The following is a 24,387-nucleotide window of genomic DNA, read 5'->3' as shown; positions in this document are numbered from 1 at the left end:
GGTATTTAAGGAAAACCCGACTTTAGCGCCAAGCGTCAGAACTTGGCGTTAGTCGATAAGCCTTGGCGCCTGGCGCTAGCTCCAGCGTCTGGCGCTACAGCCAAATAAGCGGCGCCAACGTTGTTTTGGCGTCAAGAACGTTCAGCCACTCAGTATGGTTGTTCCAACCTTGTGCAATATGTTTTGGGTTCCTTGGTACGCCAGTTAGCCCCTCTAAGCAATTTGACATGATTTTTAGTAATCGGCTTGATTACATAGAGTGATCGACCTGATGAAAGATCGTCTCACTTAGCTTAAAGCGCCTAAGCATTGGCTCATCGCAAAAGGCATCGACACACTGGTTCATTTAGAAAAGCACCGACATACTGGTTCATAATTCAGCAAAAGGCACCGATATAAAGGTTCAAAAGCAGTAGAAGCGCCGACGTACAGGCATAGCGGAAGCAAAGTTCAAGCGAGCTTGATCGACAAGCGGAGGTCTTCGATAATTTTCTTTGGAATATTATCGCAATAAATGAGGGTAGCTTCAAGCGAGGATATCTTCGGCAGCATTCCCTAGCTTTCGGAGAGTTGTCACAAACAACTGAAGGTGATTTCAACCGAAGTTGTCTTCGATTGTGTTCCCTAAGATGTGGAAGATGGTCACAAAGCGGAAGAGGATCGTTTCAAGCAAAGAAATCTTCGATAGTGTTCCCTGGCTTGCGGAAGATTATCAAGGCGGAAGTTGGAGGCAGTTACAAGCGTTGCAGTTTTAAAGAGGGATGACATTCTCTAGCTTGCAGGAGGTCATCAAAACAATAATACAGCAGCACATCGGATACTTCAGAGACGTGTGCTCGACGGTGCAAGATACGCGTTTCTTAACTCTTTTATCTATTTAACTAACGCTAGTTTGCAGGTATCGGCGTTACAAGAGTGATTTAGGATCGCAGAACATTCTGAATCATTCTCCGTCCCTATCGCTACTTTGACTTTTGTTTTCGAAACTTGCGTTTCTCCAAACTCAGTCAAAGTGGGGGCTTCTGTAGACACCCATTTGTGTCTCCCCAAAACCAAACCCGGTGATGAGTACCTTTCACGTCGAATCATAATCGAATGAAGTGAAAGTGTGGAAAGTCTAGTGTTGCGGATAGTTTTAATTTTTTTTCTCTTCTATCTGTTTTTTTGAAAACCTATTTTAAGAAAACAGCCAATTCAGTTTGGTTGGTCCATGGTATGGGTCGATTAGTAGTGAAGTTGGATAGGGCTTGAAAAGACTTTTCCAACGATATATTATAAGCCCAATTCCGATGAATATTGAGGAAGTTATGGCCAAATTACTAAACTGGGCCTGGTTTGAGCCTTATATGCGGCCCAATGATCTAGAGGAGGGCCTAGTATGGATTTATCATTCCTAATGCAATTAGGAATGGTTTTAGTTTTCTAGATTCTTCTAGAAGGTTCTTTTCATTCCTAATTCAATTAGCATTGATAATTTGACTTTTGTTGACTTTTTAGAGTTTTAATTAGAATAAAAGAATGTATTTGAGGAAAATAAGATTTTATCTTCCTGTACGGCAATTTCTATCTGATTTTAAGAAAACGCGTCAATAATTAAGTTAGCGCCAAATGCTAGCATTAGCGTCTGACGCTAAGCTTGGCGCCTGGCGCTAGCGTTAGCGCCTGGCGCTAATGTCAGCGTCTGGCGCTAACCTCGTTTTGCGCGTCAGAACTCTGTTTCGAATTTTTTATCTTTTTGGCTGATTTTCTCTATAAATAGCCTTCTAAAAACTCCGTTTTCATTGACCAACTTTCTAATTCTCTCTTTTCACCAACTCTCATCAAGAAATTCTTGATTAACTTCTCTCTCTCTCTTTTCTAAACTAGCCTTTTCTCAAATACAAAATTCCGCACTCACAAGACCTAGATACACCAAGCCATATTCGAAGTTGCCTTCGCCCTAGACGTGAAAGCTTTTAATTTCTGAGGGTTTGGTCCCAAATCTCTCTTTCAATTATTTAATTTAATTGTTTGATTTTATTATTTTCCTTGAAGTTACTAACGTGTATATTTTGTTATTATGATTCCTAGTGTCATGTTAGGATGTTTTGATCTTCCTAGTATCATGTTTAGGGTAATAACTATAATTTCTAATATCAAATATGACAATTATGATTCCTGCCATGCTTCCTATTTTCTTTCCTAATATTCATGTTAGTATCATGTTAGGGTTTAATATTTGATTTTCAATGCTTAGTGACATGCTAGGGTTTGTTATTAATCTTGTTAGTATCATGCCTAGGATCTTGCTATTATTATGCTTTAACATGAATATTATGATTTTATAATTATTATTTTGATTGTTTATTATGTTGCTATATATTTATTGTTATTGCCTGATCACGCCTTTTATGCATGTTTAAAGGGAATTGGTACTTGTAATCACGATCAATAAGATAATTAATAATCTTGTTAGGGTTAATTTGATTATAATTCAAATGATCGCCAATAATAGTTTATTTGTGCATTAATATACAACCAACATAGATAAACAGGTTTAGGGTTAATTCTATTAATTGCATGTTAGTCAGAAAGCGCACATGAATACTATCAGAATAAAGTAGAGGCCTATTATTAGGGTAGGTCCAATCTCTTTTAGGTTGGATTTGTACCTTCATCCCCGAACTACCAGTCATAGTTCAAGACCTATTGGAGTTGACGATCTCTTGGATCGTTAAGGGGTGTAACCTTCACCTCGTGAACGGTTTACAAGTTCCTAAAAAACTTGTTGGCGACTCTTTTGCTCTATCTTCTTTCCCTTTGGACGCCACCGTACTTTAGTGTATGATCACAGTTGGGTTTAAGCTAGGGGTAATGCTTGAAATATTCCCTACAATATCTAACATTACAAAATACAAATAAACTACCTGAAAGGAATGGTGTCCTTCGAACAACTGTATTATTCTGATAGTGGGTTCAGAATTATTAGGAAGCTAATATATTCAGTATGGTCAAGTGATTGGAATGCCTAGGTTGAGGCCGCTTCCGATTAGTAATATTAATGTATAATTAATATTATAGCTTAATCTTTACTGAACCCTTCAGGTCACACCCAAGCAATTAACAAACCAACTCAACAAATTAATTCGGAAGAAATTAATGAGTCGCCCGAGTATTAAATATTTAGACGTCAAAAATTCGAGCTTAAAGCATCGAAATCGAGCGTCGGAAGTCGAGTCCAAATAGTAAATGACGAGATGCGCAAAATAATAATGAATCGACAATATTCCTAAAATACCCCTAGCATCGGAATGCCCCGAGCATCCGAATGATAGGGGCATAATATGCTAGCACAGGTGGCTAGCATGAGCACCATACCGAGCTAAGGGTGGCTGGCTGGTTGGTGCGTGCTAGCGCACCATGCATAGAAGCAGCTAGCAGCCGCAAGCACACTAAGGCAGCAACTGCTAGCAGCCCGCACATGCTGTGCGCGCCATGCTAGCAGCAGCCCGCACTTGGAGTGCGTGGCTTGCTAGCCACAACAGCAGCCCGTAACTCCAAGTGCGGGGGCTGGGCTTCGGCTGGGCCTAAGGCACGGGTAGTAGGGTCGAAGCAAATGGGAAGCAAGTGGGTGAGGGACATGTGGCACAAGGAGAGTATGGAGTGGGGAGCAATTATGGTCCCCTACTCTCCAAGTGGTCCTCACTTCCCTTTACACACTTTCACTTCATTCGATTTTTGTGATACCTCTCTCGATTTTTTCCCCTTCCCTTTACACACTTTCACTTCATTAGAATTAAACGAATTAAACGATATATATTTTTTTTTAGTACAACTTAATATATGTGATTAATTTATGTTTATGTTAAATGTTAATGTTAATATATTTTGTTTTCATTTTTTGAACAACTTTATTTTAATTTAGGTTATATAAATTATTTATCTAATTAATAATTATGTTTAAGTTTATTTAAACAAAAAAAAAACAATTTTATTAATTTAGCAAAAAACAACAATGCATATAATAAAAAAAAAATACGAGTGCGATAATCCGAAAACACAAAAAATTGAAGAATAACTTATTTTATTATATGACGGTAGCCGGTACCGCGGTACGAATGTACGATAATTCAATAATACAAAATAAGTAATGATAATTAAAAATCGTACAATAGTGTATGAATATTGAATAACTTCATTTATTATACGGAATACGAAGTTCGATAATACAAAAAGAATACAATAGTGTATAATGTAAATATGTAATCATGTAATTATTATTGGTCGTCTTCGTCTTCGCCTTCGTCTTCGTCTTCGTCTTCGTCTTCTAGAGGTTCAAGTTCATCCGCCAATTGAGTTGATTGAGAAGTATGAGAACTAAAAGAAGTCGACGTTCCTTCATCGTCGTCGTTTTGTGCATAAGTACGATCTTGAGAACGAGTTTCGGCATCCAACCAATCCTTGAAACAAACACACATTTCAAGTGTTTCGGGTTTTAGTCTTGTTCTTCTATCGTCTAAAACTCGTCCCGACGCACTAAAAGCTCTTTCGGAGGCAACGGAGGAGACTTGGATTGCAAAAATATCACGAGCCATTGCCGACAAAATTGGATGTTTCACGGTTTGTGATTTCCACCAATCGAGGATGTCGAGGCCAAACTTCTCTTCATCGTCCATTAGAATTTAAACATAATGGAAGTGAAAGTGTGTAAAGGGAAGTGATACCTCTCACTTCATTAGAATTAAAATCATATTCGTGATAAAACACTTATTTTATTCCAAATAAAACTCTTAAAATATAATTATTAATCCTTATCTCATTAGAATTTAAAAGAACATTCTAGATTATTCTAGAAGATTAAAATCAATTCTAATAACTTTAGGAATAGTAATTAATAGGTCCCCCTCTAGATCATTGGGCCGTATATAAAAATTATTTTTGGCCCAATTTAGTATTTTGGCCATAACTTCCTCATTATTCATCGGAATTGGGCTTATAATATATCGTTTGAAAGCTCTTTTCGAGCCCAATCCAACTAAAATATTATTGGACTCTTATCATGGACTAAACTAAATTGGACTGGCTATTTTCATAAATAAAGTGTAAAAAGAATTGTTTTCAAAAACAGAAAGAGAGATATTTTAATAAAAACAACCACATCACTAGACTTTTCACACTTTCACTTCGTTTGATGACTCAGCTTGACCTACTTGACTCAGCGGTTAGAGTAATCAAATGACATGAAAAGTATTCATCACTGGGTTTGGTTTTTGGGAGACACATTTGGGTGTCTACAAGTCTAAACATCAATTCTCATCTCTCGAATCTCGAATCAATATTGCATAACTCATACAATAAAACCAGCGCTAATCTAATTGCATAACATTAAATCAATCAATAGGAAATTAATCTAAAACATTAACAATCAACAATAATAAATTATCCCTTCATATTATTCATGGATCCCCAAAAATCCTAGAAATAAACTATTCGTGCATAATTAAAACTAAACTAATCAAAGCAATTAAAGGAAGCATGATTTAAAGCAATATTAATAAAGCAAGTATTAAAATTAAGAATAGCAGAGTTAAATTAAAACATTACGAAGGAGTTATTAAAGAAATAATTATCAAAAGCTAAAGCAACTAAAAAAACAAAAGAAACAAAAGTCAAACATCAACTAAATTATTAATCTAAACTAATAAAAGTTGGAAACTAACTACGGAAGAACTAAACTAAAACTAAAACTAAAACAAAGAGAAAATCAATGATAAGCTGACTTACCCTACGTACTACTGCTACTCTTTTTATAACAGAATCCCCTAAGAGTATTGTAGGGAATATTTCAAGCATTACCCCAAACTTGAACCCAACTGTGATCATACAATTAAGTATGATGGCGTCCAAAGGGAAGGAAGCTAGAGCAAGAGAGTCGCCAACAAGTTTTAGGAACTTGTGAACCGTTCATAGGGTGAAGGTGGTCTGAAACCAAGACTGGAAGTTCGGGGATGAAGATGCAAATCCAATCTAAAAGAGAAAGAACCTGCCCTAATAATAGGCCTCTAATTTATTCTTCTCGTATTCATGTGTGCTTTCTGACTAACATACTGTCAATAGGTTACCCTAAACCTATTTAATCTATGTTGGTTGAACATTAATGCACAAATAAAACTATTATTGGCGATCACTTAAATAATAATCAAATTAACCCTAAACAAAATTATTAATTATCTTATTAAGCGTGATTTCAAGTACAAATCCCCTTTAAACATGCATAAAGATGTGATCAAGCAATAACAATAATATATATAAAGCAACATAATAATCAAATTATATATAAGTATCCGTCAATTAACAAATAACATGAAATAATTCATAAATTAACAAATTATGTAAAACAATTCCAAATTAACAAATTACGTTAAATAATTCGCAAATTAACAAATTACGTTAAATAATTCATAATTAACAAATTACGTAAAATAATTCGTAAATTGACAAATTACGTTAAATTATATAATTCGACACAACAATCATCGTCATAATCATAATCATAACAATTATAAAATAATCATGTTAAAACATAAAAAATTATATCAAGATCCTAGGCATGATACTAATAAGATTAATAACAAAACCTATCATGTCACTAAACATTAAAGATCAATTAGCCCTAACATGTTACTAACATGCTATTAGGAAAGAAAATAGGAAACATTCTTTTAATCATACTTGATATTAGAAATTTAGTTAACCCTAAACATGGATGATACTAGGAAGCAATAAAACTTCTTAACATGATATTAAAAATCAAAATAATAACCTAAGCATGATTTCTATATCATAATATCAATAAAACAATTAAAGCACTTACTTGGATGCCTCGTGATTTGGGTATTTTTACCCAGCCAGCAGGCCCAATCCGAGCCAACCACGTGTCCCTAAGAGGAGCGCCCATCTGGCCCTTCCAGATGGCGACACGTGGCAGGCAGATTAGGCCCCCTGGGAATGGCGGCTTTCAAGGACCAAATCCCAAGGGCCCTGCAAAAGCGGTGTTTCGGGTGTTTTAGTCCCTTAGGAGAGTTACAACACTGAGACTGGATTCAGCAAAGGACGCCTGTACCTGCAAAGCAAACGGACCGCCGGATGGTCGGTGGTCCGCCTCTGAAGATTAAGTTAGTAAGCGTTCGGTAATAAAACGTGCGGAAGTAAAGTTTATCTGCTCGGATTCCAAGCTCAGGTAAAGTGCTGTCTGTTTTTTGAAAATGACAACTCAAGTGACGTATTGTCTCGTATTGCGTGTATATCTGTCTTGTCATAAATGTAAGAATGTCCCTATTTATAGGGTCCTTTTGAAAGTGTGCCCTCCCTAGGATCTGGTGACCTAGGAATTAGGTCACGCCGCAAAACGGCGCCTCGGGATTTGGGCCCTTGAAGGCCGCCATTCCAGAGGCAATGCCTGAGTGACACGTGTCACTGAGCCCAAAAGGCCTTTGGGCATCTTTTGGGTGACACGTGTCGCCGTTTGAATGGTCCATGCTGGATCATCAGTCTGTTTAGGACAGTAGAATGTCCACCCTCCACGTGTCATCATCTCATAGGTCCAAATGGCACCTTTACTGAGGACATATGACGCTTTCTGATTGGGCCACCAGGCCGGGTTAAAATACCTAAATCATTTCCCCTCACAGGGGTCACGTGCATTGCACATGGCGCCTGTGACAGATGTCATCATGTGACTGGGCGAATTTTCAAATTACATTTTGGGGGGAAAAATTAGGGTTTCCCCTTTCTATAAATAGGAAGTTTTGACTTCATTTTTGTTTTCACACCTTTGCGAATCTTGGAGAATCTCTGGACTTTTGACTCTCAAAGACTCTTAAAGACCCTGACTTTTGTCAAGCATCCGACACTCGGCCTTTCCTACCGACTGCTTCAGCCAACCAGGCGTCTCAAATACCTTCTTCTAAGGTAACCGCATGCTGTTTTATTTTATTTTTTCTTGTGTTTTTCGTTTATTCATATGGTTTCCCAAACGTACATGGCACGGCCTAGGTTAGCGATCAGCCGGTCACCGGGGACGGCTGAATCTAGAACTAGGAGTGTCGAATGCTCGTTCGAGAACTTTCCTTTAAGTACATCTCCAAATCCGACAGTGTTTGTGCATCTGCAGGACACGATGGCTCGAACAAAGCAGACAACAAGGAGATATAGGCCGGATGGTACCTTTTACCATTCGGACAGTGAGATTCCAAATTCAGACGGCTCCATTAGGGTGTCAGCTAGTGAGATTTCTGAGCACCCCCAAACCCCTCTTCTAACCTTCCCCCAACTCCAACTTATTACTCTCCCTCTTCTTCAAGCGGCACCCCCAGTGATACTATACTGCGGGAAGCCGATAGTCAGTACCAGGCCGAGCCTTCAGAACAGGCGCCTGAGGAGAGTCTAGGGGAGGACCCTGCTGGCCCTAGCCGGCAGTCCCTTAGCTCTAGGGAAAGCTCTGATGACGATTCGGCCTCGTCATCTTCTGATAGCGCCTCTGTTTAGTCAGAGGAGGTCCGAGCAAAAATAGATACTGCAAGGGAGCCCTTGTCAGTAGAAAAAGGGGAAGGCTGGGCAGAGCCGAGTGCTTCCAGGCGCTTGGAGCGCGCCCCCTATTTTCACCATGTCTCGCAGAGCAAGCGGGCCTCCATGACATCCGACCTTTCCAATTATAGGCGCAAGGTCGTCATGGGGCATGGCTTCTCCTTGTCCGTCCCCAACAAGGAGGATACTATAACCTGGCCCTCCCTGGCCAGCTATAAGGACAAAGCCTTCGGCTGTTACGAGGCGGTCCTTCAGGCTGGCTTACGCTTCCCTCTCCATCCGGCCGTGGAGAGGATACTGGATGGATACCAACTGGGTATCTGGCAACTCGTCCCGAATTCATGGATAAATATAATCGGGTACGTTGTGGCATGTGAAATGCTGGAGGTGGATCCCAGCTTTGAGGCATTCGCCCACATGCACTATCTCAGCCGAGCGCCTGCCAAGGGCGGCGAAGGCTGGTACACCTTGACCACCTGCAAGGGGTACATGATGGCAGTCGGCAAAGAGAACAAATGGAAGGATTGGAGAACTAAGTTCTACATTGTCCATTCACCTGAAAGCCGACTGAACCAAAAGTACAATCGGTGGAACAAGGATCCGCCCCTCCTGGCTGGCAAGAGTGCCTTGCCCCCTCTCCCTAGGCGGGCCCAGGAGGAAATTTTTGACCGGGGTCTGTTTACAGTGTCCGTTCGGACAAACGAGCATGGGGAGAAAATAGTCGTCCCCCAGAGCTACATTCCCCTTTACAAGTGGCTAGAAGATGGGGTGTTCTTGGCCGCTTGTGGTCTTAGCTCTGAGATGCCGAGAGGTAGTCGGCCGTCTGTCTTTAAGTAAACTTAAAATTGTTTTCAGTGTATGCTTATAAAGCCTAACTCTTTCTTTTTTGTGCAGACAAAGCAATGGAAAAGCTCTCGGCAACGAAGAAGCCGGCTGCTGTCTCTGCAGCTAAGTACCGCACCAACGTCCTCAACAGGGCGAGTGATGAGCAAAAGGCAGCCGGTACCCCCAAGGTAGTAATTGCATGATACTTGGTATATTTTTTCAATAGAGGTTACATTTTGCCCGCCTGCTTTTCTGACGCTTTTCCTTTAACTCATGCAGAGCGTTTCTACCAGGCCTTCTCCCTCCAAGCAACCCCAACCCAAAATCCAAAAAACAGGGGCGGGTGATGTGAGTGCATCCGGCAAGAACCGGAAACACATCGCTCACAAGCCCAAAAGAGGGGACGGCTCTACTCTCGAAGCTGACAGGGAGTTCAACAAACCGGATGCCACTCAGGCATCAAAGGGTGGCTTTAAGCAACCCAGCACTGCTGTCGGCTCAGAAGGAGAGAAGAGACGTCAGGGGAAGGAGAAGGAGGAGGAGGCCCAGCTGGACGGTATGGGCCGCATCTTTATTAAACTTCAATGCTTATTGTTGCTTCTTGGAACTTGACTAACTTATAATTTTGCAGCCCCCCCACAAAGGCCAACTAAACATGGGCACGGGCCGTGCCGGCACGCGGGCGGCACGGGCCCGGCACGACTCCGGCACGGCCCGGCACGGCACGGTCGCCGGCACGGCACGGCACGGCGGCCCACCTGTGGGCCGTGGGCCGTGCCGTGAACAAAATTGTGGGATTTGGCACGGGCACGGCACATGGCACGCCGGGCGGCACGGTGGCCGGCACGTGGGCCGGCACGCTGGCACGACCCGGCGGCACGGCACGTGGCACGGCCGGGCACGGCACGGCACGGCACGAGCCCGCAAGGCACGGCCCGGCACGGCCCGACACGGCACGGCCCGTGCCATACCGTTGGAAAATTAGCCGTTTATGGCCGTTTTCCAACAGCTATAAACGGCTAGTTTTCCACCCCTTTTCCCACCCAAATTCCCTATAAATACCTCATATTTTCCTCCAAAATTTTCACAATTCATCAACTTATCTCTTCTCTCTTATTCTCTAATTTTCTTACTCCCAAATTCTCAATTCTCAAATTCCTACAAATCCTACAAATCTACAATCTTGCTCTCTTTTGTGAAAAAAAAAAAAATTCCTACTCTCTTATAAATTTTACATTTTTACTATTATTACCTTTATTAGTCTACTACCAAAAAAAAAAAAATTGTTATATTTACATTCGGGAAATTATAAATTCGGAAAATTATAAATTCGGGAAATTATAAATTCGGGAAATTATAAGTTCGGGAAATTATAAATTTGGGAAAGCATTGAAGCGTCATTGTAAGATCTAACTCAACTTTATTTTAATTTGTTATTGTTAGTTGTTAATCTTGTTATTATTATTATTATTATTATTATTATTATTATTATTATTATTATTATTATTATTATTATTATTATTATTATTATTATTATTATTATTATTATTAGAAGTTGGAACTACTTAATTATATAAAAACTACTTTCTATTTTAATTGTGGGTTATTTGGATTGTTGAAATCTGTCTAAGGCGGGACTTGGGCTCTGGACAACGTCGCTCCTAACCTCTCCTACCTGGGATCTCATTGATCCAAGTAATCTATTATTATTATAATTATTTTTAAAAATTTAATTTATATAAAAACTACTTACTAATTCTTATTGTTATTGTTATTATTATTGTTGTGACTTGTGAATTGTTATTATTATTGTTGTGAATTGTTATTATTATTGCTATTGTTACTTTGTTATTGTTATTGTTATTTGTATTATTATTATTATTATTGTTATTGTTACTTTTATTGTTATTATTATTGTTATTGTTATTTGTATTATTATTATTATTGTTATTGTTACTTTTATTGTTATTATTATTAATTAATCATGGCATCAAACCCGAACGCTTCCTCCTCCTCTAGAAAAGCCAAGTCAAAACGTAGGGAATCACCAAATCCAAACACTTCAATGCCTATGCCCCCCCCTAACATGCCCTTTCCTTCCCCTAACATGCCCTTTCCAAACACTTCCACCCCTTTCTTTAATCCCCAAATCACGGGAGGGCAAGAACAAATGGATGATATGGCTCCTTGGACCCAATTTCAACAAAGCCAATTTCAACAACATGAATTTCCTTTTCCTCTTCCTTCCCAAGGTAGCCAAACACAAGCCTGCGGGTCGAGTGAACCATCCACCCAAATGCCCAACACCCAAAATCCTAACATATTAGAGTGGTGTACCGAAGAGGATTTTGCTCAAACCAAAAGAAAGAGTGAAGTTTGGTCACATTATCAATTAAGTAAAAATGGACAAAAGGCCAAGTGTCGGACTTGTGGTAAAATTTTCTCGGCCGATACCAAGGGAAGGACGGGACACCTTAATAGACATACAAAAAAATGTGGTGGACCATCTAGTGATCCAACCCAACCCAAAATTTCTCAATTCCATCCACAAGGCTTCATTTACAATTACGAGAGAGATAGGGATGAACTTGGGAGAATGATTGTACATGCGGAACAACCTTTTCTTTTCGCCGAAAATGATGCCTTCAACAACTATGTTAACCGAGCACTACAACCAAAACACAAAAAAATCTCCCGAAAAACCGTTCGATCTGCTGCCATGAAGAGTTATCTAGAGTACAAATTGAAATTAGTAAATGAATTAGCTAATCTTCCTAGTAGAGTTTCTTTAACCGCCGATGCATGGGATGGTGGTTACGGACTCCACTATTTATGTGTTACTTGTCATTGGTTAGATAATGAGTGGATGTTACAAAAACGCATCATTCATTTCAAAATGCTTGAATACCCTCATACCGGTCTTAACATTTCACATCATTTAATGGAAGCCATTGATGCATATAGTCTTAGGGATAAAATCATGTCAATGACTTTCGATAATGCAACTTCTATGACATATAGTGCGAATTTGGTCAAAAACCAATTGACCAATGTTATATTAGATGGAAATGCACTTCATGTTAGATGCATTTGTCATGTTCTTAACTTGTGTGTGAAGGATGGAACACAAGCAATTGGTCCATTTTATCACAAAATAAGGAATGCTATTATGTCTATTAATAGCTCTAACATGAGATATCAAGAATGGAAAGGTTTTTGCAGGCAACAACGGATAAAAACCATAAAAATAGCACCGGATTGTCCAACTAGGTGGAACTCCACCTATGAAATGTTGAGTCGGGCAATCGAGTACAAGGTTCATTTAACACTTTTTTATAATATGAAATTTCCACAAAATGCTTTACTAGAAGATGATTGGGTTAATTGTGAAAAATATATGCAGTTTTTACAATTACTATATGGTATGACACATTGTTTTTCTTCTGTATATAATCCTTGTTCTCATTCTTTTCTTAGTAATGCATGTTTACTTGCACAACTTTTTGCGGAACACCGATCTCAACATGTTTATCGTGGATATCTTCCATCCATGGAGGAAAAATGGCGTAAATATTACACCGATATTCCTATGATTTATATTTTTGCTTCTATTTTAGATCCTAGGCAAAAATATGATGGCACCTTTTTATTAATTGATATTTATTATAGTAACATGAATTTTGAAGATGATGTTGAAGCTTTTAAAACTAAGGTGACAAATGATTTTTTTTCTTTATACTCCACCTATGAAAGTAAATATGGAACCGTGTCTCGATTTGCCCCTTCTCAAACATCCAAAAATGTAAGTAAACGGGCCAAAAGTTTATTTGCACAAGCTGCTAACATGATGTCCAAGTTTTCAGGTACGGAATCATCATCAAGTAAGAGAACACAAAGCGATGTTTCGGAGTTGCAAATGTACTTAAGTTACGACTTCATGAAAGGCATGGACGATGAAGAGAAGTTTGGCCTCGACATCCTCGATTGGTGGAAATCACAAATCGTGAAACATCCAATTTTGTCGGCAATGGCTCGTGATATTTTTGCAATCCAAGTCTCCTCCGTTGCCTCCGAAAGAGCTTTTAGTGCGTCGGGACGAGTTTTAGACGATAGAAGAACAAGACTAAAACCCGAAACACTTGAAATGTGTGTTTGTTTCAAGGATTGGTTGGATGCCGAAACTCGTTCTCAAGATCGTACTTATGCACAAAACGACGACGATGAAGGAACGTCGACTTCTTTTAGTTCTCATACTTCTCAATCAACTCAATTGGCGGATGAACTTGAACCTCTAGAAGACGAAGACGAAGACGAAGACGAAGGCGAAGGCGAAGACGAAGACGAAGACGACCAATAATAATTACATGATTACATATTTACATTATACACTATTGTATTCTTTTTGTATTATCGAACTTCGTATTCCGTATAATAAATGAAGTTATTCAATATTCATACACTATTGTACGATTTTTAATTATCATTACTTATTTTGTATTATTGAATTATCGTACATTCGTACCGCGGTACCGGCTACCGTTTTATAATAAAATAAGTTATTCTTCAATTTTTTGTGTTTTCGGATTATCGTACTCGTATTTTTTTTTTATTATATGCATTGTTGTTTTTTGCTAAATTAATAAAATTGTTTTTTTTTGTTTAAATAAACTTAAACATAATTATTAATTAGATAAATAATTTATATAACCTAAATTAAAATAAAGTTGTTCAAAAAATGAAAACAAAATATATTAACATTAACATTTAACATAAACATAAATTAATCACATATATTAAGTTGTACTAAAAAAAATATATATCGTTTAATTCGTTTTTTTTTTCATTTATTAAAAAAAAAAAAAAAAAAAAGCTGGCACGGTTTGGCCCGCGGCCCGGCACGGCACGGCCCGCAAGGCACGTGGGCCGTGCCGTGCCGTGGGCTGGGGTGTGCCAAATTCAGGCACGGCACGGCACGGCCCGCCGCGGATCCGGCACGGCACGGCACGACCCCCACCCCGGCACGGCCAGGCACGGCCCGCGGCGGCACGGGCACGGCCCGTGCCCATGTTTAGGTGGGTAGTTAATTTAACCTAAGGTACTCAATTGTTAACTCAAGGTACTCAATTCTTTTGGGGTATTTAATTTTTTTTGCCGTAAATTGGGGTTGAGTACCCAAACGGTGAAAAAAAATAAAAGTGAGTACCCAAACGGTGAAAAATGTAACAATTGAGAGCCCATTTGTGTGGTTAACTCACAAGTTTAGAGCAAGTTTGTTAGCTAAGCAAGGGTGACACTTCGTTGTTGACACACCAAGTTTTAAAGGCCTGATATTTTAAGAGTGGTGATTTTATTTCTTCTAATAGAGGCTATGATCCTAGCTATGTTTGGAGAAGTATTTGGGGTGCAAAAGCTCTTTTACTTGATGATTTGAAGTGGAGATTTAGAAATGGTGAACGTATCAATGTGTGGGAGGATGCTTGGTTGCTCGAAGATACTGCTTGCAAAGTTCCTTCTCCCAATTTACACAGCCCCACTGATTTGAAGGTGTCAGACCTTATTGAATATGAGTATGGGGACTGGAATGAAGCTCCTTTGAACGAACACCTTACTGACGAAGATGCTGCTCTAGTACATACTACCCCTTTGAACTATAGGATGCCAGACGATATAAGATATTGGTGGCCGTCGTCTGATGGCTAGTAAAATACAAAGATTGGCTACTAGTTTGGTCGTATTGGTCACACTTAAAGCTGGAGATCGCGTTTTAATGGCTTGCGGGAGGAGTTATGGAAGAAAATTTGGCATCTGAATGGTCCACAAAAGCCGAGGCAATTTTTGTGGAGGGCGTGTTCGGGTTCGCTGGCCACTTTGGGGAGGCTTTGGGAGAGACACATCAGAGATGAGGGTGTTTGTGGTTTGTGTAATGAGCATTTGAATCTATTTATCATGCCATTTTTAGGTGTGTTGAGGTAAAAAAGATTAGGGATATTTCCCCTTTCCATGTTCAGATCTATAAGGCCCCTCGTTCTTCCTTGAGTGATGTTTTTGTATGGATGATAGAGAAGCTTAGTGGGGAGGATCTCATCTCTTTTGCTGCTATGGCGTGGGCTACATGGTCGTTGCGTAATGCGTTAGTACACCAGACACCTTAGCAGAATGCAATGATTGGTGTCCTGGGCTTCTTGAAACTAGTTTATGATTTCAGAACATATAATGCTGCTGTCTCAGGTGGACATGGAGGTGTAAGAGCTGGGTGAGCAGCGAGGGGAGTGCTATCTCGTAATGCTTGGGTGCGTCCTGCTGCTGGAGTGGTGCGTATTAACACAGATGCTGCTGTAATTGCTGGTGTTGGGGGGGTGGGTTTGGGGGTCTGTATCAGAGATGATCAAGGGAAGTTGCTTGCTGCGTCTGTTTGTAGGGAGAGTGGGAATGGGTCTGTGAGGCTTGCTGAGGCTTTGGCAACTCGGTGGGGAATTAAAATTGCGCACCAGCTTGGTTCTGGGAAAGTGGAGCTTGAGTGTGATGCGCTTGAAGTGGTGAAGGCCATTAGCAGAAAGAAAAATGGAAGAACTGCTACTGATCTTGTTCTTGAAGATATTGATGTTTTGAGTGGTGGCTTTAATGCCTTTTCTTGTAGTCACGTTAAGAAATAGGGGAATGCTGTTGCACACTTAGTTGTTAGGCTTGTTCTTATGGGTCGGGTTGAACAATTGTTTCTGAGTTCCTTTCCGCATAGTGTATTCATTTTAAGGTAACTTTTGCTCATTTTAGAGTAATTTTATAACGGATGTACAATATTTTATTGTAGATCCAATTTTTTTAAAAAGTTTGTCTATTTTAATGGAAAAATTGCGGAATAATTCCACCTTAGGGGTGTCCACTAAAAATAAAACCAATCCCACATTGAGATATTTTTAAATAATCTGACCTTTATACCAATCTGCTCAAAATGATCTCAAGTGACTTGTAACCAGTTGGATATGTAATTTTTATTTATTAAGTTTAATTTACATGTGTCTGAAGGAGTTATATCTTCGATAAGTGCAATTACTAGATATATCAAGGATCACTATTATGGAGATAATAAGTTCATTCTTTTGGGTCGTCATTGTTTGTTGGTAGATATGACAAATGATATTTGAGCTTGTTAAATAGTCCAAAGCCTAATAGAATGGATCCTATGAGGTTACACAACAAGGGTACTGGGTTAAACAAGTAAGAGGCCCATTAATAGGCCTCATGAGATTATGACATACAATGTAGAGTGTTGGGCTAGAGTAGTGTGTTTAGGATAAGGTGTTTGGGCTTGACATGGACTCTTATTTAGAGATATGATATATAAATAAGATCTATTCCTAGGGTTGCAGTAAGTCATAATTAACTTACAATATGTTTGACATCAACGCAACTATGTCCTAAAAACCCTAAACACTCTCCTCACCTTACGGCCCTCCCCTCTCCCCTCACTTCCGTACGTGCGGCCCCCCTCGTGGTGGCTCGTGGTGTTCGTCGTGGTGGTTCGTGGTTAGCTCGTGTCTCTCTTCTCCGTTAAAGGTTGATTGAAGCGTTCAATCACGACTAACTAGCATTAGTGGAGGTTTAATCTATGCCTGTGGACCAAGTAGAGGAATCTGGCTTGAGGTTCTTTATCTCCCATTGTTCTTGCTTGATCGCACGTGGAATCAGGCTTCAAATGTACGATTATATGTTCTTTATGTGTTATGCATGAGATCCTTGGGTTATGTGCTTTATGAATAAGATTCATGTTACTCCGCAATTAGTACCTATAAACTCCTATAATGGTATCAGTTAGCCTCCATGCATTTACGCATATTGACTATAATTCTTTGATAGTCTACAATTTTAATTCAATTAGGAGGGAGAATAATTAATTATGGTTCAATCTTTATATTAAATGGATATTATTTTTGGGATATGATTAAATATGATTTAATTGCTCAATTTGTTTTAGCAAAATCTAATAAAGCCCTAGTTTTTCGAAAATTTTAATTGAAATAAAGCCCTAAAAATTTTGATTTCTGTGCTTAATTTTGATGTTTTTTCGACAATTTTATGCTTTATAAATTTAATTAAATTGATTTTATACATAAAATATGATTTTTTGTATAATCAAGGATTTGATTTAAAAGTTAAATTAAATTTGAATTAATTTTATGAAGAACCCTAAAATTGAAATTGAATTAAGAATTTGATTTCAAAATTGAATTAGGCATAAATGTTATGTTTTAATTCAAAAGACCCAATTAATTTAATTTAATAAAAGTTGTGTAATTAAATAAAATCTCAAAAAAAAGGAAAAGTTTCAATTTTGGGAAGGGGCAGCCGTAGCTGGGTGGACGAACCACTGTTAGGTGGCCATGGCGACTGCCCAAGTGGTCGAAAAGGGAGCAGCGAGTAGGGCGCGCGAGGGAAGGCGACAGTAGGAAGTGCAACCGTTGCACTACCGCAAGCTGCTCCCAACAGACGCTAGAGGCAGGGCTACGACCTTGCTGCGACGCGTGTTGGCGGCCCTCAGTCAATAACAGCGATTTTCGACTGGAATAACCAAGCGACGCGTGTTGGCGGCCCTCAGTCAATAGCTGGGTTTCTGTACCTGGCTGCGGTTGCGAGATGCGGTGGTTCCGTGGCTTGGTTATTCCTAGCTACGGACCTAATGTTGCGTTTTTCCTATTGCTGCGTTGACTGGGTCTTCCTGGCTGACGTGGCAGCAGACCTAAAAAAAAATGTTTTTTATTAAATTGTTTTGTTTTAAAAATATTTTCAAGATAAAAATCTGATTTTATTTTGGGGATAAAATCAAATTTCAAAAGTTTGTTTGTGATTATTATCCTTAATTAAAGTTGTTAATTTTGGATAGGATTTGTTAGAATATTTTGAGCATATTCCAAAAAGATAAAGATTGATTTAAATAATGTGATTATCCCATAATTATTTTAGGATATAATTGATTTAAAATTTTGTGATTGGCTAGTAATTAGGATAGAATTTTCTAACTTTGTTAGTATAATCTTTGAGGATAAATTTGTTTTATCTTTTAAGATTAAAATAAGATTTGATTTTATCTCATGACTAATTTAAAATATACGATATTTTATTGATGATCATGAATAATATATGATATTATCTAATTGCATTAATTAAAATATGAGATATTTAGATGCCATGTTTCCTTAATTGTGAACAGTCGATGTTGTAGTTTAGGAAAGCATGATGAGTGATTTATTATTTGGCAATTTTATGATATATGATGTTGTTTATTGCTATATAATGACTTGTATGGCCCAGTAGATTACAAAATACGATATGCGCATCGTGATGTATTTTTATAATCTTAGTACGGTCTACGTACAGATAAAGTATTTTTGTAATTTTATTTCATTTTATTTAAGTAGTAGATAGAATAGAATAGAATTACAGGTTGCAGTTAATCCAAGAAGCCCATGAAGTGAAGGCCCAAAGGAGCAAGGTGGATGAGATCCATGAAGATTTAAGTGGGAGCCATTTACTTTATTAGTTTTTTTAAGATTAGGGTTCATGCTATGTCTTGTTTATGCATTCAGTATTTTATGCATGTTAGATTTTATTGATGTTTTGTGATGATGCGCTAGTGTTCACTATTTAATCACAACATAATGAATCTAGGTCCCAGTAATATTAAGGTCGCTTTTCCAATTAAAAACCCGATGAAACCTTTGATATTTATGATGGGTCATGCCTAAGCTGGGTGTCATATTATATCTTTGGAGAGTGGGGGTAGATCACGTTCTACGCTTTTGATTGGTTATACTCAACGTGGTTACCTAAAGAGTTTAGAATCTTGAAGCTAAGGGTAATAATTAAACATGTGATGGGTAATTATTCAACCAAGAATTACAAAGAGTTGTAATCAGTAAAGAGTTTACTCACCTTGAAAATGTAATACTTGATGGTAGGGCCTTAGTCCGGTCAATTATTGCACAAATAAAGGATCTTGGAATCATTTTATTCAATAGGGATCAATTAAAATTGAATAAATTCTTTAAAGTTACCAAATTTAATTCGCTTATGGTACTTTAAATTTTTTATTAAACATAATTGAATTTTGCGTTTACTTACAAGTAACATGCCATTCTAATTTTATTATTATATATAATATTCTCGATTGAAAATAATGTTGAGAAACGTTCTCAAAAGGTTAAAAGATAATCCATAAACCTATATTCCAATTTTGCTAAGATAATTCTAAGGCAAGTTTTAGAAACCCATGTCACATGTCTAAGGTTGGTTCTATTTAAAATGTTTGAGTAAATTGCCAACACTACTTCATTTTAAAAAGTGTTTCAAGGGATATAATGAGATGGGAGGTACAAACCCTCTAAAAGACAAGTATAGAAGTCCAATAAAATCTCTTATCTTCAATATGATTGAATATAAGAAAGTGATTGGAAATCTCTATGATCAAAGATCAAATGACGCTATTCTTCATCCACTTTATTATAAGAGTTAAATAGTTGATTAAACTCTATTATAAATAATGATTGAATAGACTTAGCAAAATCATGAAAAGTGTTTAAAGTAGTTAAGCAAAGCATCATTTTGAACTTAAGAGAAATGTTCTAAGTGGCTCAAATGGGAAAGGTTTAGGAATATATGTGGATTACATTAAGAAGTTAGAGGCTAAGAAATGCAAACAAGTTGCTACTTCTCAAACCTAGACTACTTACATGCTAAGAGTTGTTATGAAAAACAAATGTTTTAAATTAAATGGACCAATTCCAATTAATTAGAAACTACCTCATACACTTGGAAGGTAAAAGAATGGAAATGTTCCAATTTATGAAGTATATTATAGAAATTGATTTAGCATATTGCTACTTCTTGGACATATGATGTCTTGTTTAGATCACTCATTGCACAATGTGGTTGAACTAAAGGAAGAAGTTAGCTAAGGGAGAAATAAGTCTACAAGTTTAGAAGCAAATGTTGCTACTTCACAAGTAGAATCTGTAAGTCTGGAAGCAATAGTTGCAACTTTACGAGTAAAACCTACATTTTACCTTACCTTATTATTGGCTAGAATTAAATAAATGTTATTCATTCTTGACATTATCAAAACATCATTCAATGTTAGTAATGTCTAAGCATCGAAGATTCAAAAACATGGAATAAATGTTATTCTATGCTTCATTGAGTCATAATGTGTTTTGAATTGCTAAATAGGTTTAAAGTTCTATATAATTAAACCATTTCTATATATATAAATTGTCTCTAAAATATCAATTAATTATATTGAAAATTGCATGCGGAAGATCCAAAGGGGTGGACTTTCAATATCATTGGATTATGAATCCATTGATATATGTAATTATCATTCTAATTTGAAATTATTGACAAAGTCACCATTTAGAGAAATGATGATGTGAACTCGAGGTCGTATACATATTGATGTAAGAAAACCAAAGGTTCAAAGGCTAGAGACTGACAATGAAACTTCATTTGTGATACGATCACTACTTGTGCTTAGTTGAATCATAAGAGTGAATTTTTTGAAAAGTTCAAAATGTTCAGTATGAAGTTCAGTATCAACTTGACAAGATAATGATTACATTACAATATGATTGTAATTGTGAAAATTTAAGTCAAGACATATACTTGGAAACACATTCAAAGTATTGCGATATGATCGTGATAATGAGAATTTAAGTCAAGACCTTGATGAACATCCAAGATTTGTGAAATTGTTTTACCACAAACTCTGAAAGAAAACCTTGTGAAGTGTTTATGAAGGGAACTATCAATCTATATAAGATATATTTTGATAATGGATGAAAATTACCTATCTTCCAACCATTGTTCAAGGGATATACTTTTAAGATAAGCTACAAAACTAAAAAAAACTCAAAAGGTTAAATCAAAATGTAGCAATGGCTTCATATGTGATATGGATAAGAAAAGTTCTTATTAAGTCTTTCTACAAAACAAGAAATGAAAGTTGTATTAAATTGTTTAATGCAGTTTGATTCCTATATAGAGCACGGGGTACTACTACACAAACCATACTTAGCACAAAATGTTTGTTGCTCAAGTAGGTGCCCTTATGAAAATTGTTCCAAAAGGTCAAGTGGGAGTAGTATAAATCTCGAAAGAGTTTGAGAAAAGCAACAAACAACAAACAAACATGGTTCAAATCATGGTTGGTTCACCCTATGCTAAATATGCCTCCTCAAAAAGGCAAGTGGGAGTGTAAGAATCTCGAAAAGTTTGAGAGCCTTGAAAGAGTTCAAGAAAAGTGAATTCGAAAATCTTAAAGAAATTTAAGAAATAATTGAATAAAAGCAACAATATGAGCATGATTCACCTCATGTTACAAATGACAATGCGTGGTCTCGTTAAGTGTAATGGGATTAATAACCATGTGTCGGAAGGTAGTACATTCCAAGTGCAAATCCTCTATTGTCGTTTCTCATTGAAAACTAAACAAAGTTGTTGTATGAGTTTCAATTGTTGCATCAAACCCACAACGATGACTAGCATACGTAAAACTTAGCCAAAGAAATAGGATTTCATATTGACTAAGAGTTCTAAAATATTTATTTTGGAACATGATGATTATGCAAGTAATAAGGATGATTTGACAAGTTATAACTCCAAGTGGTTTAAAACTAGGAAATCTGAAATAGATTCTAAGTCTGTAAGAAAGTGTATGACACTAGAATAATTTGCCTAAATTGGGTGAACCCAATATAAGCAAAACAGACAAGAAAGCAAAGTGTTTTCTAACTAAAGCAAAGAATTTTTAATGGATTCAACAAATTCATAGTATGACTATGATTACGATGAAACCTTTACATTAGCCATGTTGCAAAGATCTATTAAAGATATTTTAGTGATTACTACCTTATAAGATTTGGTAGATGGTTTTAAAAACTTTATTGAAATTTTTCATGAAAGAAGATTTGTATATGATACAATCAAAAGTTTGAAGATCCAATAATCCTAGAGATGCATAACATCATAGAGTTAGTGTTCTTAATTTTGTGAGTAAATCAAATCGTTTGATGTTCTCGTAAAATGAAGAAAAGGTCTTGTGTGTACAAGATGTTTAGTGGGAGCTATGAAGTCTTCTTGGTCTAGTATAAAGAGAAATTATTCATTGCTTGAAGGGTCAAGTAATGGCTGATGCATTTTGTATGAAAAACCTTAAAGAGAATGATGAGTATATTTGGGATTCAAAATCTATAGAGATAGGTTTTGATGGATGTTTGAGCTTAGTTAAGAAACTTATATTGATAAGATTCTTATAAGGTTCAACGTTATATTGAAAGGAGTTTCAATACCATGTAACATGGCACATTGCTTAATGATTCAATACTTTGAGAAAGGTTGATAAAATTAAGATTTTGAGTGATGATCCTTATGCAATTCACAAAGGATGCATCATGCATTCCATGTACTATACTCGTCTATTTGATTAATGTGTTTTTAGAACAAGTGTAGATAGATTTCAATCGAAATCCAATATAACGTTGGGATACAAATTAGAAATTCCAGAGTTCCTTGCGAAAGGGCAAAGAAAAATTCTTAGTGTATGGAGATGAAAATGATTATAAGATTTAGAAATTGCAAAATTCATGTTTATGAGAATGTCACATGAACTCTACTTAGTAAACCCCTTCCATTTCCAAAGCACGAGAAACATGCTAATGAAACTAGATTGAGGCAAATGATGTAATTAGAAGTTGTATTTGTTTTTGGAGAAAAACAAGTTACATGTGTAATACATTCATTTGCAGAATTATGTTTATCAATTGAAGCAAAGTTTCAATCTTATTTAATCGTGGTTTCAATATTAAATAAAATGTCCAAAATAATTGTGAATTGATGGGCTCATCAGGTTGATGACTTGTTGAATGGAACCCCACATGTGAACTAAATTCATATATTATTTGAGTTCCTAGTTCGAAATCATTAAACTGGACATAAATGATTTCAATTAATGGACTAGCATGTTAAGATTGATTAAATAGTGCAGTTTCATGGGCTATAGGAGTGTAGTGATGCTCGGTCAATCAAATAGATATGCATGAATGATGCATGATCGAACTATAGACCTACTTTGAAGTTCAAATATAGAACTTCCGGATATATTAGTGGATTCCTTTGACATGAGTGGAACACTGATTCCATTCAATGATTGATTTAGCTGTGGTACACTCAAACGTCTAGCCTTAACTGGAGACTATAAAGGGTGTTTCCCGGTTGCTTCATGAGTTGAGTGGGAGCTTTGGTTTCCACAAGATTGGATAGGGTCTACCTATTTAATTAGGAATGTGTCTTGGGCCCTTAAAGAGGGAGAATTCAGAAAATGCATGGCCGTGCTCAAATGCATTACATAGTAATCATTTGTTTTGTGAATCTAACTCAGTTTTTCAAGAAAAGATTTGTAGATTAATATGATCACGACATGAGATGCAATCATGTCATTGATTGAAAATATTTTTTTGGATTTAGGCCTTAGTATCTTGTCGTTCGTAATAGGCATACGTTTACAGCTGATCCATTGTCTACCAAAGTTAGAGGGATATTGTATCCCTTGCATCCCACAGTTAAGTATAATGCATTGTTGTGTGTAGTGTCTTTTGAAGGCAAATCATCATTAGTTAAAATGATTGATTTATCGGATTTTTCGCTAGTAAGCAAGCTAACAAGATCCTGAGGGGTTGTGTCTGTGCTTACCGAAAAAGCCGTTAGAGCGTTCATGACAGAATCCTATGTTCTTTAGAAGTACTTAGGAGTTTCCAAATGCTAACATTCGCCTTGGATTGGCGAAGTTGTTTGACCAATGGATCTTCCACCTCAAGTGGAGGTGGTATTGGATTTTGTACTTGACCTTGAGTTTGATTTTGTGGGGTCGAAGATCCATTTGGTTGTGGTTCTTAGTAGACTCGCCCAGAACGAGTTAAATGATCTATCTCATTTGGGTTAGTTGTAGGACTC

The sequence above is a fragment of the Chenopodium album genome, chromosome 5 (genome assembly GCF_948465745.1).
Source record: "Chenopodium album chromosome 5, dcCheAlbu1.1, whole genome shotgun sequence".
NCBI classification, from domain to species: domain Eukaryota; kingdom Viridiplantae; phylum Streptophyta; class Magnoliopsida; order Caryophyllales; family Amaranthaceae; genus Chenopodium; species Chenopodium album.
This window is presented reverse-complemented; position numbering follows the sequence as displayed.